Raw genomic sequence first — 6,829 nt, 5'->3', positions numbered from 1 at the left:
ATATTAAAAAGACAAAATGATTGAGATCTATATTGAAGAAATGAAAAAAGATCTTTTCCAGAATATTGGAGATTCTGATTCCAAATCAGATAAATCTATGGCGTCCGAATCTAGTGAAAATCAATTTATTCATCTAATGAAGATGCAAGATGCTCAAGACCCTGAGGATGATATTCCTCAATTTTCTCAAATAGATGACATTTTTGAGAAATTGAAAAATTCTTTAAAAAAAGATATTAAAGATGATTAAGATCATCAGGAGAAGAATCTGCAGTTGGTGGAATATCACATCTTATCATGACATATCGTGACAAAAAGTGGGTGGCATATCACTTTTACTTTTTGAATTTTGTAACCATGTTACTATTTGCTTTAATAAAGCATTTACTGTTTTTATTTTAAGATGGAATCCGGGGTTTGATGTCCGGCTCTTCTATCTATAAATAGGTTCATTCTGTGTCTTTAGGAGGACACGGTTGAGTTTGCTTCCCTCTATTCTCTCTCTTGTAAAAATCCTTCTGAAGCTTATCAATAAAATTTAAAGTTCTGGTAACAACTTTGTAAGTTCTTACTGTTTTTATTTTCTGTTTTTATTTACTGTTTTTTTAATTTTTATTTTCATAAGTTTAGCCTGAATGACAGGCTAAAGTATTTGTGCTAAATTATTACCTTACTATGACATGATCTATATTTATTTGTTCTTGAGATCAGATTGAGATAATAAAAGATCTATTTAAATTTTTGGAATTTAATGTAATTTAAGAGTCTTTGGTTAGAACATAAGGTAAAGAGATGAACCAGGAAATGGTAAACACAAGGTTCGAGTTTAACCTGGAAAAATAAATTCATGTTGTAGCCCTTTAGCCTGCTTAGCCGAGAGATGGCGTTTAAGGCGTTCATGGGTGATTTTTTATGAATTTATGATTCTGAGGTGGACCTCGGTAAACTCCTCTGTTGTTTAATTTCTTTGGTATATCTTTTATAAATCCTTTTATGTTTTGTAAAAGTTCCAAATATGAATCTTATATTCATTTTATTCTGGAATTTAAATTCTTCCTTTTCTTAGCTCAATAAGAGTTGAAGATGGTATATAGGCTGGAAACCAATAACCTCCATGTGTGCGAAAGCCACTAAGGAAAAGTTTGGTGTAACAACGCCACGTATCATATTCCTCATCCATCAATTTTTATATTTTTTTATTCTGAATGATATTTAAAATTTTAATTATATATAAATAGATAAAAATTAATAAACACAAAAGATTTTTTTATGAATTATATATATATATATATATATATATATATAATGATATAAATAGATAAACGTGAATAAACAATTTTATAAATTTATAAGATTTTTTTAAATTGATAAGACATGTGACACAATGTTGGGGATCGATGTGGAATTTAGAGGGGGTGAATAAACTCTACTCCTTTGACGATAGTTTTTGCAAATGGTGCTAGAATCCTGTTAGAGATTATAGTTGTTCTTGTTCGAGTGTAATTCCAACAGATCACAGTAGTAATAAGTGCGGAAAGGATTCGATGGAATAAGGTGAAAACAGTAATAACAGTAGGCAATAAAACAGTAGTTGTTTCTGGAAGTTCGAAGATAAAATCTTCTACGTCTCCTTTTCTTCTGTTTCCAGAAGGTATCACTAAAAGAATTTGGATTTTACAGTACACCCTTGTACACACCCACTTCAGCAGGGCTTATCTTTTGCCTACTGAAACTCTAAGTAACTCAACACAAAACTTAAATACAACAAGGTTCTGGAAAAGACTCTTTTCCAGTTTAGAAACTCTTCTTTGAAATATAGTAAAGTGTTTTGCTTGAAGAGATGAAGAAATAGCAGTACAAAATGATTTCCAAAAATCAGATATATAATATGAAGCGTATACTGCTTTTCTGCAAGTTTGAGCTTAGAAGATGATGATTGGTTCGCGGTTGCTCAATGTAGCGTTGGATAGAAAAAATGATCAGCGTTGTTCTCTAAATGGTTTTGATCCATATATATAGATAACTTGAATCCAACGTCTATAATAAAAAACGGCTCTTTTGATTTATGATAGAAACAGCTTTATTTCCTAAAGAGGATCCTACAAAAAGCTTTCAACATAGTCACTCTTGTTTTATACCAAAACTGGTAAAGCGAATTAAATTACTTCGTATAGCATTAATGGTGCAATTAATGCTTAGTACTAGGTAAAGTAACGGCAACATTTAAGACTTGAGCAATCGAGTGGAATGCTGTTAAGTACTGATCCAGTAGGACTAAGTGCTGCTTCTGTTACACTAAGCCATTGAGTACTAACTAAAGTACTGCTTTTGGTAAAGCGAGACAAAAGCTACTGCTTTGCATTATCTTCTGGTTGGTGTTATTCCTACTGGTTTTGATTCTCATCACCACAATAAAATAGGTCTAACAATTTCCCCCTTTGCGGTGATTCCAAAACCTGTAGGTTAGTAACAATGAATAATAAAGCAGATAGCAACTAAAACCAGATGATTAATAAGTAAATAAACAGTTTGAACATAGTTTGTAAAACAGCAAGAAATCCTAGTCATCTGTTCCAATATCTCGGAACAGAGTTTCCTCATCCTGAGGATCTTGATTTCTGTGGGATGGTTCTGCTTGATTTTCTCCAGTCCTTCCTTCTTCTGATCCTCTTCCTTGTGTTTCCATCATGCCTTCTGTTTCTCCCTTTTTGGCATCAGCGGCGTGAAATCGAGTAAGTAAGAGATCAACTCTTCCAGTAAGTGTAATAATGCCATTATGCAGAATCTCCAGAGTTGGTGTGTGACTCGAAACTTGATCATTCAGAGCCTGAATAGATTGAGATTGGGACGCAATCTGAGTATTGATAGTTTCGAGTCTGGAATCCATAGTGTCAACTTTGGTGGAAACAGAATAAAGAGCCGCATCATGAGTAGAGAGAATACGATGATTATCAGATTGTCCGAGTACAAGGTCAACATAGCTTTTGAGTACATTCAAACTTAAAGTTGAGTGTCAACCTCAATTTTTGCCAACGATTCTGCGGTATTGCTGACATACTTCATGACTCGTTCTCTGAAATTGGTGGTGGCGTAGACTTCACCAGCATGGGCATGAGATAAATGCTTGACAGTATTTAATAGACCGTCAATAGTCCATTTAAACTGATCAATCTCAGATTCAAGATTGAATGGATCTTCCTCTAGGGATTGGCTTCTTTCACTCATTCGTGCTCTAATATTAGCAATATGTGCAATGCGAGCAATTTGAGAGGGTGAGTCAGCAAGGAATGGCAACTAATGCAGTTGAAGAGACAGGAGCAGTAGGAGCAGTAACGATAGCAGTAGTTGGTGCAGTAAAAAATTCGTCATTAACAGTGGATTGCTTAGCAGCAATGATTTCATCAGCAGCTTGTTCAATAACAGCAGAAGGTTCAGGAAGTGCGCTTTCTTCTGTTTGCACGACTTCAATGGCCTCCAACTGTTCGGCGGGTTGAATCGGATCATTCAAGATTGCGACCATCTCCTCTTGATGTTCAGTGGAGAAGATTTCCAAATTTGGCAATGAGGGAGATTGGGCAGCATGTGATTCTTCCTGGGGTTGATCTGCTGATAGGACTATTGGTTGGACTGATTCATCAGCTTGAATTGTGGCCGGTGCCGCAGAAACATCTCGAGTGATAGACTGAATGACTTCATCTACTAAAGCCAGTTCTCAAACAGATATGAGAGAAGAAGACTGAGTAGGCAACTTGGAAGATGCAGGAGTACTAGAAACCTTAGCTTCTGTAGGAGCTATAGTTCGTTCCTCAACTGGCTTAATTTGATCAAGATCTGGAAGAAGGCCTACTGAATATGGTTCAGAATCTCTAAAAGCTCTGTTCTTGAGCAAGAAGTTGCTCATCAATTATTCTCAAATGGTCAGTCAGTACAAGGATCACATTTTGATCTTGAGCAGCAGTAGGAATCAATGCATCAAAGTTAGACCTGAAGAGTCTTTAATACTGATTCCAGCTTCTGACGTTTAAGCTGCTCAAAAATGAAGTTGCGGCGTCTCATCGCGTCAATCACATTTTCAGTCTTTGCAAATTCAAAGACCTTTTTCTCATACTTCACCATTCTTCCAAAAACACCTTTTGTTTTGAAAAACGTGAGGGGATGGAAGACCCGAACCTTGTGCCCATTCATCAAAGAAGTTCATTTCTTCATTGGCTGAATTTTCAATTTCTTCTAAATGAAGAGCAATGCCAGTAGAAACAGATGATTTGGCAGCTAGAAATTGTGGTTCGTCAAAAAGTTTTTCTTTGCCTTTACCTGTCGATGAGGCAGTCATCATGGGTTGAAAAGCAGAAGACCCAGCAGTTGACTCACGAATAACGATTCCAGACACGGGTATGAAAGTTGAAGCAGTAGATGTTGTGGGAGCAGAAACAACAATTGGTTTTGAGACCGAGGTGGTTGGTGGTGCAGTAGGAATGGCTTATGGAAACACTTGTCTCAACGGAACAGTGTCCGAATCAGAGATGGTTGCTGTCTTCTTGATTCGAAGAACAGTGCGAGCTTTCTTCTTGCTGGGAGTAGGTGGCAGAGATGGTTGAATAGGAGCAACAGACTCCTCGGAAACTGTCTTATCAGAATCAGTGGAGATAACCACTTGTTTTCTTTTAATTTTCTTCTGAGGTCCTAGAGCCTCAGCTTGAGCATCTCTCACTTCCTTTTTCAAAGCAATAAACTCAGCCACAGTTGGCTTTGGTCTCAACGCGAGCACATTATCAGCATCTGCCATTGTGACGTACGAGGCATCCAAATCAGAAGTAAGAGCAAAACCAACATTCTTAAGCATTTGGCTGATCTGCACAGCGAAAACAGAACTCCTCCTAACCACCATTTCCTTCATTATTTTGAATAGAAAACGACTTTCAATCCACCCCTTATATCCAGAAGTGATGGCAGCCATCACTTGAACTTTTTCTTTTGTTAGCCGATCGAACGTTCCGGCTTTGACTAACAGCGCTTTGGCAACAATATCGGCAAGTACTTGAAATTCCATCTTCAACAGCTTCTTGAAACAGGATGGAGACAGTTCTTCTCCAGAAGCTGAGAAATGCAGTAGAGCAGTAGACATTTCCTCCTTGGAAATTCCAGAAAGTTCATTTATCCCTGAAAAAGGGAGAAAGAAAGTCGATCTAAGCAAAGCAGCATCGATAGAAATAGATGCATCACCCTGGGAATACATGATTTTCCCTTCTTCCACAGTCGCCTTAGCAAAAAAATCCAGAAGGGCAGTTTTGTATATCACAAGCAGGTGCTTCTAAGAATTTTATGAGTCCTGATTTCTCAATAGCTTTGAACATCTTGAGAAGATTCTCATCCTTGATAGTGAGGACAGATGCAAAGTTAACTTGGTAAGCATTAAAGGTTTAAGATCCGGCCATTTCTGTAAGTAAAGAGGATTCGAAGAGAATATGAGTGCAAGAGAAAGCAGTAGTCGATAATTAGATTACCGAAAGCGTAAAAGAGAAAAGAGATGAGAGAGGCGGTTAAAATTCAAAAATGTACAGCCGTCAGTGAAACATAAGGACACGTGTCAATATGTTTACGGTTGAGAATTTGAAAAGTTAAACAGAGAGTGTCAATAAAACTAGGGATTTTAAAAAGTTTTGAAAAGAGCGGGCTGTCCAATTGGTTACTGAAAATAATCAGAAGAAGGTTTGTCGTTTTATGATAACGTCTGCTGAAAGTTACACGGTACTGAAATATTGTTAGCACTATGATGAAAACAGTAGACACGTTGTTTTATCGAAAAGACAAACATTCTATCTATTATTGATAAAGCACGAAAATCTTAGTCTGACTAAGATACTGTTCCCCCTAAGTCAATGCAACTAATAAATGCGACGATACGATTTCTGAGTAAAAGATAGCTGAATCTTGGTATTCGTGTAGTCAGATAGCCGTCTCTTCAGCTTTCCGAGACTCTATATAAATGCCTGCAAGTTCACAAACTAAGTCATTTAAACTTTTCATCAAATCAAAACAAATGAGCAGTCAAGCGATCTCTCGGAGTCTTCTCCAGAGTCAGAATCAGCAGAGGAACTCCAAAGACAACGTCCAGCCTCTCGTAAGCCAGATGTTTGAAGACATCATTTTTCAAGATATGAAGGCTTGGAAGAAATTCCTTGGTTTATAATATGAACAATCAGTTAGATTGTTCGTTTTTATTAGGACTAAGCTGCGGGATAATCCCTTTCACAAACCACGATCATGCGAAGAGAGGGGATTCTAGCAGCCCTTAGATAGGTTCCTGCTTAAGTACTTTACAACATAGAACTACTTCAAGCTGCTGATATCAACAAATGTAGTAGATAAACTCAATGTAATGCTTCTGGTTTTATGAATGAAAAATCTCATTTTGACATGTTTTGTTTATCTACTGCTTTCATTGAAATGAATTATATATAAAAATAAAAAAATATGAGTAAGAAAAACTCAGTCTGTATAAATCAATAGAACTGTTCGGTTGACTTTGGAGACTCTTCAATTTCTTCACCGTTAAATGCAACCTGTCTATAAATAAGATAACAACAATTGTTAAGGAAACAATAAGTCGATATGTCGGATTCAAGCAATTCGGATGCCTGTAGCAGCACTCATGTCCTGGTAACACCAGAGACACTTCCACATCTGGAAACTTTGAAGAGTACCATTGAGGAATATGTCTGGATAAAGGTCATGTCTGTATGGTTCAAAGTGCAGCAGCTGCAGAATGTGTATCAGAATGGTTTGGCTTCTACTATTGCTCAAAGAGCAAGAGTCAGAAGGTACAAACAGG

The sequence above is a fragment of the Primulina tabacum genome, chromosome 11, assembly GCF_025594145.1.
Source record: "Primulina tabacum isolate GXHZ01 chromosome 11, ASM2559414v2, whole genome shotgun sequence".
Lineage (NCBI taxonomy): Eukaryota > Viridiplantae > Streptophyta > Magnoliopsida > Lamiales > Gesneriaceae > Primulina > Primulina tabacum.
Note: the sequence above shows the minus strand (reverse complement) of the source record.